General features: G+C 39.8%; 1 long non-coding RNA gene across 1 annotated transcript in view; it reads right to left on the reverse strand.

The window, feature by feature from the left end:
• Positions 1-11,619: 11,619 nt before the first annotated feature.
• LOC137634813 (uncharacterized) overlaps positions 11,620-14,245 on the reverse strand; it is a 102,837-nt gene continuing 100,211 nt past the window's right edge. The window contains exon 4 of the long non-coding RNA XR_011042575.1: positions 11,620-11,798. This is a non-coding gene — a long non-coding RNA (uncharacterized lncRNA). The remainder of the gene's footprint in view (positions 11,799-14,245) is intronic.

Below are 14,245 nucleotides of genomic sequence, written 5' to 3' on the forward strand. Positions count from 1 at the left end.
TTTCCACTTGAGAATTATTTACATGCATGACATGGATAATGAAAAAGGAACTAAATCCCTGCCGTTTAAGTGATAGCTGGTCACGATAAGAGGCAAGAGGGATAACTCTTGGAAAGGGAGGATATGGTTTTGCACTCCTTTTCTGATTATATAACAAAGATCTAGCATGTAAAAACAAAGATACATTGTTCTATTCCAACAGTTTTACAGATGAAAAATTGAAGAACTGAAACCAAGAGTTTTCCATACAAGTAACTGGACGTGTTGCAGAAAAAAATAGCGTAATGTAGAAGCGCATTCAACACAAGAAAGGGTAAAGTTGATATGCCAACGTTCAATTGGAGCGTATACTTGAACGCATGGGGATTGATAGTGGAACTGCGGACACAGCGTTATACTTGAACGCATGAGGATTGATAGTGGAACTGCGGACACAGCGTTACTCTAGCACCATCGCTAAGTTAATAAGACACAACGTTGATCTTTCTGTAAGAAAAAAATCTCTTTTCCCACAAAACAACACTTCTCCTTGGAGATGATAAAACTGTGGGACCCTGTGGGGTAATAGGAAGGGTTGTGGGTAATGTTTTACTAATTCCCTCTAAAAAAAAATTTATTTGTAAGAAATGTTATTTTGATAATAAAATAAATTTTTGAATATACTTACCCGGTGATTATAATAGCTGCAACTCTGTTGCTCGACAGAAAAACTCTACGGAAAAATTCGCCAGCGATCGCTACACAGGTAGGGGGTGTACTCAACAGCGCCATCTGTCGTTCAGATACCCAGTACTCATTGTAAACAAAGAACTCAATTTTCTCCTCGGTCCACTGTGTCTCTATTGGGGAGGAAGGGAGGGTCCTTTAATTTATAATCACCGGGTAAGTATATTCAAAAATTTATTTTATTATCAAAATAACATTTTTCAATATTTAACTTAGCCGGTGATTATAATAGCTGATTCACACCCAGGGGGGTGGGTAGAGACCAGCAAAATATGTTTACATCATATAAGCTAAGAATTTTTATTTCATTTTAGAAGTTATCAAAATAACTAAACAAAATAAATAGGTACCTGGTAAGGAAGTCGACTTGAACAATTACTCTGCCTTTTTAAGTACGTCTTCCTTACGGAGCCTCGCGATCCTCTTAGGATGCTGAGCGACCCCTAGGAGCTGAAGTATCAAGGGTTGCAACCCATACAACAGGACCTCAAGTATCAAGGGTTGCAACCCATACAACAGGACCTCATCAAAACCTCTAATCTAGGCGCTTCTCAAGAAATGACTTTGACCACCCGCCAAATCAACTAGGATGCGAAAGGCTTCTTAGCCTTCCGGACAACCCAAAAACAACAATAAAAACATTTCAAGAGAAAGATTAAAAAGGTTATGGAATTAGGGAATTGTAGTAGTTGAGCCCTCACCCACTACTGCACTCGCTGCTACGAATGGTCCCAGAGTGTAGCAGTTCTCGTAAAGAGACTGGACATCCTTAAAATAAAAAGACGCGAACACTGACTTGCTTTTCCAATAGGTTGCGTCGATTATACTTCGCAGAGATCTATTTTGTTTAAAGGCCACGGAAGTTGCGACAGCTCTAACTTCGTGTGTCCTTACCTTCAGCAAAGCTTGGTCTTCCTCATTCAGATGGGAATGAGCTTCTCGTATTAACAGTCTGATAAAATAGGATAAAGCATTCTTTGACATAGGCAAAGATGGTTTCTTAACTGAACACCATAAAGCTTCAGACGGGCCTCGTAAAGGTTTAGTTCGTTTTAAATAGAACTTAAGAGCTCTTACAGGGCATAAGACTCTTTCTAGTTCATTTCCAACCATACGATAAGCTTGGAATATCGAACGATTTTGGCCAAGGTCGAGAAGGCAGCTCGTTTTTGGCTAGAAAACTAAGTTGTAGAGAACATGTAGCCGTTTCAGATGAGAATCCGATGTTCTTGCTGAAGGCATGAATCTCACTGACTCTTTTAGCTGTGGCTAAGCATACCAGGAAAAGAGTCTTTAAGGTGAGATCTTTCAGGGAGGCTGATTGTAGCGGCTCGAACCTGTCTGACATAAGGAATCTTAGTACCACGTCTAAATTCCAACCAGGTGTAACCAAACGACGCTCCTTCGTGGTCTCAAAAGACTTAAGGAGGTCCTGTAGATCTTTATTGTTGGAAAGATCTAAGCCTCTGTGACGGAAGACTGATGCCAACATGCTTCTGTAACCCTTGATAGTGGGAGCTGAAAGAGATCGTTCTTTCCTCAGATATAAGAGGAAGTCAGCTATTTGAGTTACAGAGGTACTGGTCGAGGATACGGATACTGACTTGCACCAGTTTCGGAAGATTTCCCACTTCGATTGGTAGACTCTAAGGTTGGATGTTCTCCTTGCTCTAGCAATCGCTCTGGCTGCCTCCTTCGAAAAGCCTCTAGCTCTCGAGAGTCTTTGGATAGTCTGAAGGCAGTCAGACGAAGAGCGTGGAGGCCTTGGTGTACCTTCTTTACGTGTGGCTGACGTAGAAGGTCCACCCTTAGGGGAAGTGTTCTGGGAACGTCTACTAGCCATCGAAGTACCTCGGTGAACCATTCTCTCGCGGGCCAGAGGGGAGCAACTAGCGTCAACCTTGTCCCTTCGTGAGAGGCGAACTTCTGCAGTACCTTGTTGACAATCTTGAACGGAGGGAATGCATATAGATCTAGATGTGACCAATCTAGGAGAAAGGCATCTATATGAACTGCTGCTGGGTCCGGGATTGGTGAGCAAAATATTGGGAGCCTCTTGGTCATCGAGGTTGCGAAGAGATCTATGGTTGGCTGGCCCCAGGTGGCCCAAAGTCTCTTGCATACATCCTTGTGGAGGGTCCATTCTGTTGGAATTATTTGTCCCTTCCGACTGAGACAATCTGCCATGACATTCAAGTTGCCTTGGATGAACCTCGTTACTAGTGATATGTTTAGACCTTTTGACCAGGTGAGGAGGTCCCTTGCGATCTCGTACAACGTCAGAGAGTAGGTCCCTCCTTGCTTGGAGATGTACGCCAAAGCCGTGGTGTTGTCCGAGTTCACCTCCACCACTTTGCCTTGAAGGAGAGACCTGAAGCTTTTCCAGGCCAGACGTACTGCCAGTAGCTCCTTGCAGTTGAAATGCATTGTCCTTTGACTCGAGTTCCATATTCCCGAGCATTCCCGACCGTCTAATGTCGCACCCCAGCCTACGTCCGATGCGTCCGAGAAGAGAACGTGGTTGGGAGTCTGAACAGCCAGGGGAAGACCCTCTCTTAGGTTGATATTGTCCTTTCACCAAGTCAGACAAGACTTTATCTTTTCGGAAACCGGGATCGAGACCGCTTCTAGCGTCTTGTCCTTTTTCCAGTGAAAAGCTAGATGGTATTGAAGAGGACGGAGGTGTAGTCTTCCTAGTGACACAAATTGATCCACGGATGACAGCGTCCCTACCAGACTCATCCACAGCCTGACTGAGCAGCGTTCCTTCTTCAGCATCTTCTGGATGGATAGCAGGGCTGGGGGTTGATCGTCTTGTTGTTCAGCAACGTCCTCATCAGAGGGTTCCTCATCCGAAACTGATGAGGAAACGGCAACGGAGTGAGCAACGTCTGGCTCGCTGAATCCGGTCGCACTGGTGGATGCGTGACGGAGCCGGACGCAATAACATGGAACTGCTGCACAGTCTGTGAACTGTCAACAACCATGGGTGCGCGAGGAAGCACAGCGTCAACCCAAGACTGTCTAGACCGTCTGGGTTGTGCAGTCAACACCCTACCGGGTTGCTGAGGTTGACGCACTGCGTCAAAACAAGTCACCTCTGCTGGTTGTTGAACGTCCTGAACGTCAACAACCACCTCCGAGCGTCGCTTAACGTCAACGTGCGGCTGGCAACCCACACTGGGTCGCATCGGTGGAGGAACCACCTCAACTGGCAGACGCGAGTAGGTTACCTCAGCGTCAACAGGGCGCACAACCGACCGGTTGGAAGGTTGTTGGCCAGAAGGTTCTTCTCCACATTTAAGTCCTCTATCAAGGACGCAAGCTTGGACTGCATGTCTTGCAGCAAAGCCCATTTAGGGTCTACGGGAGCAGGTGTGGCAATAGACGGGGTTAGCGACTGAGGCGGAACCGTTTACCATCCCTGAAAGCCTTGTTATGCGTGACATAATAGTACAGCAAAACTTCAAAGGCTCGACAACAGCTGTGAAGTTGACCTGTAAACAACTTGGAGCGTCTCCTGGCTAGGCGCCAGGGAGAGTCTACCAGAATTGAGAAGTCTATCTGGGCAGAGGCATGAACTCCCAAGCCGAGAACTTCTCTCGTGTCATATCAGACTCTCGCTCTATAAACCAGTTTAAAAGAAGGGAAAGCAAAGGCTGTATCCCCCAAACTCCTCCTGGTGAAAAACCAGTCGCCTAGCCAACGTAACGCTCTCTAGGAGAGCGAGAGAGCACTAGCTTAAAAACAACGGCTTCGAAGTAGCTAGGCCTAGTGTAAGCTCTGACGGTTAGGCGAACGAGGAGCAGCAGTTACAAAAAGATCCGGACGAAGATCCTTAAAAAAATCATCATGATTTAATTAAAGTCCATAGGAGGCTAAGCAGCTTTAGGCTCCTCTCCATCTGACAGAGTCCTCAAGGGAATATCAGTAGGAGGGAGAACAGCAACTTCCTCATCTACAGGAACCTTGTCCGATAAAAGCTGTCTCTCTCACTGGTGCATTAGTAGCGGACCAGAACGCAACGTCATGTAACTGCTTGACAGTCTGTGAACTGTCAACAACTGAACTGTCAACCACAACAGGTGCGTGAGGACGCACAGCGTCCACTCGAGACTGCTTTTACTGCCTAGACTGAGCTGTCAAAACAACTCTAGAATGTGGAGGTTGACGCACAGCGTCAAAACAAGTCAACTCCGATTGTTAGTGAACGTCTTGAACGTCAACAGGAGCATCAGCCAGTGGCCTAACGTCCAAATGCGGCTGAAAAACCACACGAGACCGCATCGAGTGTGGTTCTAAACAACCTGACTGACGTGACTAAGCTACACCCACGTCAACAGTAAGCACAAAGGAACGTTAGGTTGGCTGAAAGCCAGGATATCGATGAGATAAACGGCTAGACTCAACGGACTAATCGGCAGAATAGTCTTCCATAAGGGAGGCAAGCATATACTGCATGTTTTGCCATACAACCCCTTAAGGATCAACGGAAATGGTTGTGGTAATAGACGAGGGTAACGTCTGTGACCGCAACACTTTGCCTACAAAAAAAGACTCTCGGAGTCTGTGTTACGCTTTTGTTAGGCGGCGAGCAGTTATCCGATGACTGCATAGGGTCAGAGCTGTCCTAATGGCTGTAACCAGGACGCTGGACCTGTCCTGAAAGGACTGACTTTCGCTTAAGGGCTTCGAAACCTTGTGACAGGTTTCTTATGCAAAAAGCCTACGGATGGCGAGGAGAAACAACGTCTCTCTCGTCTTATGGTAGGGGAGATCTTGGTAAGATACACCCGATACCATAGAGGGAAAACGTCTGTTCGTTGGTCAAGGCCTCTCGAACCCATAAGTCGTTTGACATTACTTCTCCCCTGGGCTTGGGAGCATGTAAGAGGTCCCGGACTAGGTGAACGACAGGCACGAACAGACGAACCCTCGGACGCAACACTGTAACACTTTGCGCCTCGGACGCAACACTGTAACACTTTGCGCATATCACTTTATCACTTCGATTTTCTGTTTTGCACTTATTTCTACCTGAAACACGCAATTCTACCCTTCATTAAAAGGTAGTAATTGCGAAATTAGTCGTATAATGCAAGCTCATAATACCAGCAAAAAACAGAAAACATATTTTAAGATAAAAAGAAAAATCAGTGGCTGGGAAAGAGACTAAACACTAGTTCATATAACTACGTTTTCAATCTCTCACCGCACATAGCCTGGGGACGAGAATAAAAACCTAAAAACGTTTTATCCTTCCTCCCCGTACAGCGACTAGGGACGTGAGTAACACGAGAACAACGTTACCCGCTTGAACGGAACGTTTTCTCTCCTCTCTCTCCCTCCGTCTCTATCTCTCTCTCTCTTTCTCTCTTGATTTCGCACCTAAGAAAGAGCCCAATTATATATCGTCAAAAAAAAAAAAAAAAAAACATGTTATTTGACTAAAGGAAAAAACTGAAAGGTTTTTCAAATAAAAAGTTCCTTTAAATTAGAATTTAAAACATTTAAGCTAAGAAAGAATGAACAAAACGTCAGAATCAATTTACTCTTACTGCAAAGTGAAACCGTGATACACTCTCTCTCTATCGTAACGATAGAGCGCATGTTGAACGTCAACAACTGTGTAGCATAAAAAACTAAACGTTAGTTCATCTTTGAAAACAGTACGAAGACTATCAAAGAAATTCTTTCATAAAATATTACATTTAAAACGTTTTAAATCCTTAGCTCTTTAAAAGCTAAAGACGATATAAAGGGCTCAACGTTGATTAACTTCGGTTTCCAAGTTAGGACCGCCTACTCTCAGGAAAGGTCTATATAAACAAAGCATTAAAATTTCTTTTTATATGTTTATAAAAAATGGAAAGTTAATCGAAGAGGCCTAATAAAGGCGGAGAGATATAAAATATATAGAGGAAAATCTATAACGTGATAAGATAATTACTAAAAGCCTAAACACACTTCCGTCTAAGGGAAGGGTCGGCCATTTAAAAGTGAAAGAAAGTCCATACTCTCTTTGTCACCATAATTAAATCTATCCAAAACGAGTTCAAGTTTTAAGATGAAGATAAAACACCTGCATAGCGAAAGCTCAAAACTAGAATAGTGTACTTCACCAAATAGTTGTGAAAACAAATCCAGTTAGCAACAGCGAATTAGTAGGTCTTGCCGGTAGCCCGACAGAGAGAAAATTGAGTTCTTTGTTTACAATGAGTACTGGGTATCTGAACGACAGATGGCGCTGTTGAGTACACCCCCTACCTGTGTAGCGATCGCTGGCGAATTTTTCCGTAGAGTTTTTCTGTCGAGCAACAGAGTTGCAGCTATTATAATCACCGGCTAAGTTAAATATTAAAAAAATATGGTACACAGCCTTAAAATTGACGTTGCGTACTCTTGGGCGTACACTGGTATGTACCATATGGACATGCGAAACTTACTGGGTAGAGAAGTCTCTCTGATCTGGTATATATAAATATAAAGAGCTGATCATACAAGCTTAGGGCACTCAATATTTGTGTCCTACGACATGGCATACGATACATTCGGATCAGGGCTAAGGAAAAAAGGCATTGCTTCCTTTCTCTTGGTTGAAAAGCTGTATAAAATAAAAGTTATACACTATATTCATTTAATATAATACATATATAAAGGCTGGAATGGAGGATAAAACCTTCCAACCTTCTACATTTATATATCTTCCCCACTGCGAACCTCAAGAGGATTTCACATCACACCATTTCCCCGTCTAAAAAATGTATGGAGATCAAGCTCTGTACAGCTCACGAAGGTGCTGCACGGGTGACCTCAAGACCATCGCAAATTCTCAAAAGCACTTGTTTAACACCTATTAGAAAAAGTCACGACCACGGAACAAAGCAAACGTACATCCGATTGCTTCGGCGACCAAAAGCGAAGCGACGCTAGAATCGCTTCGTCGATGCATGGGTGGAAACCTGATGCAACCCTATAACGTTGCCATACCCACCAGTTTTTCTTCTACATGGTCAGAGCAAAAGTGTGCTAAGAGTTTACCCATTTAATGACGAGTGTTTGTATTTACGTAAGAACAAATAAGTTTTTGTCATTACAGAACCTTACGCTGGACATATGTCTGAAACTATGTTATACAGAAGGTCTTCAATTTACAAAAATTCAGATAAAAAACAAATGCAGCTAAAATCATAAACATCAGATATTGTATCAAAAGTTCATACTATAATAAAACATAATAGAATTTAATGCAGTAAGGAAGACAGCATTTAATAATATGAAACAGGACTTTTTGTTGACCTTTGCATCTGAATATTGTAGGAGTGTTAGATGAAGCCTACCCTAGGCTAAAAATTGGACAAAATTAGACTTAAACACATTCTTGGAATCCATTAAGTTTGTAACTTGAGTATCTTCCTTAGTTTGAATATGATAAATACAAGAAACTGATTGGTTAAAATCAGTACTGATATCAGATACAGTTCATATTATACAATGCATTTCTCAAACAGCATAAACAAAATCAAATCAACACTCAACCACACTAAGAACCTTTAAGTTTGTTAAAAATGACATTTTCATGAACATAACAGCATTATTCTTCAAGACTGATAATAAATGCAAAATCCTATTAAATTATAGTTACTCATCAAATTTTTGTAAAACAAAGTCAATGGAAACTCCTATTATAAAATAGTTATAAATTACATTTTTGGTGTGTGAAAATAAACTGTACACCCTATTTTGAGACTTGATCACTTGCACCATTGTAATAAAAATGTCGCTAAAAATCAACATTCAAAATAAGGCAATTTTCAACATCACAAAATCAAATCTAAACCAACTAATATTACGCTTTGAAATGAGAGCCAAATTATTGTGGAAATATTTAAACATAGGCTTGGTTTTCCAAGACTAAAGGTTTGATAAAGAAATTGCTAATTTAATACGTTAATTAATTTAGGTTTTAACCATAAAATAGAATCCAAATTTTTTCTTTACATAGTTAGGTATAAACGTCTCCACTTGAAGGCTTTAATCCCTATACAACATACATGATCCTATTGTTTAACCCTGGATAGGTACGGTCCTCGGACACCCCTTTAAGGGTAAACTCGGACGCGAACGACCCCGACGCCAAAAAAAATTCTTGAAAAATCAGTTTTTGCAGTAACCTCCTTTTTTCTTTTGCCAAAAAAAACTTCAATGAATGCTTAAAACAACTGTAAAGATAAATACTACTCATCTGCAGAAAAACTATTTATTATAAATATTTTAAAAAATTAAGTAGAAAATAAAAGACCTGAAATAAAAATTCATAAAAAAAAAGTTTATACATATATACACAAATCCTTTTAGGAATTGATTCTTGAATGTTTAGGACACATCTTGATGTATTTTGGATGAAGTCAGACCCATGGAGGTGAAGATCTGAAATGAGAAAAAAAGGGTAACTTTTTTTGGCCAAAAAAAATTGTCCAAATTTCATGAATTTTTTTGGGTACCCAAATGAAATAGGAAGTGGCTAATTTTTTTAGGGAATAAACATATGTTATCCTAAAATAGAAATATGTAAAAAAATCTTCATTATTTTGTAAATTACATTTATATCAGGGGCCATATCTAAAGGTAATTTTTTGAGTACTTGGAAATTTCGTAAAAAAATACATATATTTAATATATAATATGATATTTATGCAGGTAAAAATATACCAAAATATCACAAATTCTATAGGGAACAAGAATATATATAGATAGGGCAGCTTACGCTTCGGATATGTCCACAAAATGGCCGCCAACCACACTGACTCAGACTCCCTAATCTGCCACTTGAAATGTAGGAAGGGTATGTCAATTTCAAGGTGTTATTTACTAATCTAATTATTATTGGATATGCATAAAAATTGTATGGTGGGTTGCTGGATAATTGTCGATTATTTTACGGCTATAAAATTAAAATTCTGACCCAAAAAATTTTTTTTGAAGGGAAATAAAATCGAAAAAAAAAATGTAAAACAATATTTTAGCTAAAAAAATTTGATGATATTCAATCAAAAAAAAAGTAAACAAAATTTTCCGACAAATAAACATCTAGAGGAATCATTACTCTATGATAGTTCCTTAGTACGTAGTAATTTTGAAAGAATTGGGAAAAAACGAAAAAATGGCAATCACCGGAAAATCGAACACATACCTATATATACGCCATATCTGGCTATAAAAAAGATAGGCATGGGTAGCCAGATCATCTAGAAACACTTTCCAACACTATAAAAATATAAGTTTTGCGACACTACTTGCCAATTCCTTACGGTAACATGACTAAGCAAAAAAATGCAAAACAAATAAAAAGGGGCACTCGTGGAAAAATGGCCATTCTAATATACGGCATTTCAGAAAAAAAAAATTTCAGCCACGTGCTAGGCAAACCATCAAGGCATATTTTCCGACAAATAAACATATAAATGAAATATTACTCTGTGATAGTTCCTTAGTACGTAGTAATTTTGAAAGAAATGGGAAAAAACGAAAAAATGGCAATCACAGGAAAATCGAACACATACTTATATATACGCCATATCTGGCTAAAAAAAAAATAGGCATGGGTAGCCAGATCATCTAGAAACACTTTCCAACACTATAAAAATATAAGTTTTGCGACACTACTTGCCAATTCCTTACGGTAACATGACTAAGCAAAAAAATGCAAAACAAATAAAAAGGGGCACTCGCGGAAAAATGCCCAACATTCTAATATACGGCATCTCAGATAAAAAAAAAAGACATGCACGTGTTAGCCCAACCATCAAGGCACACTTTCTAACACATAAACATGAAAAAAAAATCAATAATATACGGCAATTCCTTACTACGTAGTAAATTTTTACAAATATTGAAAAAAAAACAGAAATTGGCAACCGCAGTTAAATACCCAATATACCAATAACTACGTCGTATCTGACAAAAACAAAATCACGCATGGGTAGCCAGATCATCTAGACACACTTTCCAACATTAAAAAAGCAAAATTTTTACGACACTATTTCGCAATATCTTACGGAAAAATGACTTGGCAAAAAAATTAAAAAAAATTAAAAAGGGACACTCGCGGTAAAATGCCCGACATTCTAATATACGACATCTCAGATAAAAAAAAAGACATGCACGTGTTAGCCCAACCATCAAGGCACACTTTCTAACACATAAACATGAAAAAAAAATGAATAATATACGGCAATTCCTTACTACGTAGTAATTTTTACAAATATTGAAAAAAAAACAGAAATTGGTAACCGCAGTTAAATACCCAATATACCAATAACTACGTCGTATCTGACAAAAACAAAGTCATGCATGGGTAGCCAGATCATCTAGACACACTTTCCAACACTAAACAAGCAAAAGTTTTACGACACTATTTGGCAATATCTTACGGAAAAATGACTTGGCAAAAAAATGAAAAAAAATGAAAAAGGAGCACTCGCGGTAAAATGGTCCTCGTGGTGATGAACGACATTTTAACTAAAAAAAAAAACATGCACATGGTAGCCAAACAATCCACCAAGACTTTCCACAACTGATAACCTATACAAGTTGCACCATTCTACGACAATTTCATAATACGTAATAACTTTGATAATTATGCAAACTACCTCAGAAGGGTAAACTCGGACGCGAACGACCCCGACGCGTCTCAGAAATCGGGGAAGGAGTACAGCTACAGCAATGCACATCTGGACACTACTAGAGCGTGTAGGGGAGACACCTCCTGCAGGTCGATCACCCACAAATTCAGTCACAGGGGTGAGTCACGTGAGAAAAACCTGTTTTTTTTTGACGCTCGGGGTCGCAAACGACCCACCGTACCTATCCAGGGTTAAAAACTCTAAAAATTGTAAAAAGAAATGACAACCATTATTGAAGATATAAAATAGCAGACAAAATGTCAGGGTATAAGCAGCTGAACTTCCACCCCTTCAAACAAATTAACCAAAGGAAAAACTTGGATTATGTTCTAAAAAGTTGATTTTCAGGGAATGTGTAGCCTTGAAGTTAACACAGAAGTCTCAAAACTGGAAAAAGGAAATCCACAATTTAAGATATAAACTAGCAGGCAAAATATCTGGTAATAAGAATCTGCACATACAAATCTTTAAAGAAATTACCCAAAGGAAAAACGTTTGTAAATTTGTGGTTGTTTAGGATATCTTCATTTGATGTTAAATTCATCACAAACATCACATACACACACGACAAAGGAACTTTTGAAACAGTATGACCCTCTTTTCAGTTAACAAGGTTTCAAGAAGAAAAAAATACACATAAAAAATTACTTTAGAAAAAAAAAAAATTGAAAAAAGTGTAAGAAAAATTTGAAGTTGAATGGAATTAAAAGTCAAGTACGTAATGTTTTTAAAAAGATTTTCAAGTTCCAAATAATTTAATCAGATATCAAAAATGATCAAATGGTCAGTTATTTCCTTTCGAATATGACTACACTAATTTTCTATGAAAACAAACCTCTATGATTGCTACTGGAGGATGCAACAAAAATATCTTATTGCCTAGAACTTACAGTGATCAACCAAATGTTTTCTGATTTTGATCAAATGAGTTTCTACAGAAATATCACAACTTGTTTTAAAGTAATTTTTAAACTCCACAAACACAAGTCCTTTAATAATTTAAGAAAATAAAAAAAATTATAACAAAGTGTCGGTAGATACCGGCAGGTGGAAGAGAAGCCCTGCCCACCACCTTTGACCTCCTCACCTAAGAATTGCAGGGCAGTTCAGGGAGTAATTATAACGTTAACGACTCAAGTTTGTGTACAGTACTTTCCAAAAGTAAAAATAACCCTCATCCATTTACAGGAGACTTTAGGAGGGAGGAAGTTTCTATAACTAAACTTGTTGGTTTAAAATTCCTTGATGTCTAACACCCAGGCCTGTAGAGGTGCAAGTGTTGACTGCAATCAACCAGAGAAAATATCCTTGGGTGATAAGTTTCTGTTTATATGGAAGGTCACGCATGAACTTATACTTACAGGACACACCATCTGATATACTGTAAATAGGTATCAAAAGTATCTAGGAGAGATACTTCTATGCTGATCCAAAGTCCCGATAAATGGTAAGAGTTGGTGGTAGGAAAGGCATCCGGCAGTAAAGCATCTGGAACTTATCCTGTTTGTGTGAAGCCGGCGGGCCTCAGCTGACCCACCCAATAAATGGGCAAGGGATAACCCCTCAAGAACGAGCATGATTGAAGACGTAAGTCTAAAATTATAGAAATGGAACCATGACCAGAAGTAGAGATGTGGCTGATGTAATGGAGAGAATGAAAATTGTCATATTGTGCATGCAAGAGACAAGGTAGAAAGGAAACAAGACAAGAGAGATTGGCAGTGGAAGTAAGATTATATATAGGATCCAATGAAAGGAGGAGATGTGGAGTCGGTGTTGTCCTTAGTAAGTTAATGAAGAAAAATGTGGTTGAAGGGGAAAGAAAGAGCTATAGAATAATGAAAGTAAAACCGTGCTCTAGGGGACACATTCTAAATATAGCCAGAGTATGAAGAGGAAATTAAGAATATATTTTGGAGTGAAATGAATAAAGTTGTAAAATTAATAGACCTGGAAGAAAGACTGGTCATATGTCGTGACCTGAATGGACATATTGGAAGCAGTCGGGAAAATATTAGTAGACTTCATGGTGGTCATGGTATGGGGAATTTAAATGAAGAACTAATTGCAGATTTTGCATTACCTTTTATTATTTTCGCAACTCGTTGTGAAAAGCCTCTGTGTGTAAGGAGACGCTGGACAGCCTCCAGACGTGAAGCCGAAGCGAAGCTACAGTTCTGTGGTAAATGATGGCATGTGGCTGTTTGAGTAGGTTGTGCTATGGAGGAAGTTCCCTCGGGATCTTCATGAGGAGCTGCAGGAGGTCCAGGAACCACTCTGCATGATACCACAGCAGACCTATCACAGTCATTCATATGTTGCTGACTGCTCATACCTGGTTGAGGACTTTTCTCATCAGACAGAATGGGGGAAACGCGTACGTGTCCAGATTTACCCACTGTTGTTGGAAAGCATCTTGCTAAAGAGCTTGGGGATATGGGACTGTAGAGCAGCGTAATGGGAGCCTGAAGCTCAGGGTCGTTGCGAACACATTCACAGTTGGGGAATCCCACAAAGTCAGGACTTTGTTGGCTACTAGAGGATTTAAAGACCACTCGGTGCCCACTATCTGAATCGCTCTGCTCAGATTGTCTGCCAGCACATTCCGTTTGCCTGAAATGAAGCAAGCCGATAGGGTCACAGAATTGTCTTCTGCATGTCTGAGTATATCAAATGATAGATGGCACAGCTGCTGCAAAAAGGTACCACCTTGCTTGTTTAGATAAGCTACTACTGCGGTGTTGTTGCTCATCAACACCACGTTCAGCCCTGCCAGGAACTGGTGACACTGTTTGAGGGCCAAGAAGGCTGCCCTCATTTCTTAAGAGATTTAT

Source organism: Palaemon carinicauda, chromosome 45 (assembly GCF_036898095.1).
Source record: "Palaemon carinicauda isolate YSFRI2023 chromosome 45, ASM3689809v2, whole genome shotgun sequence".
Lineage (NCBI taxonomy): Eukaryota > Metazoa > Arthropoda > Malacostraca > Decapoda > Palaemonidae > Palaemon > Palaemon carinicauda.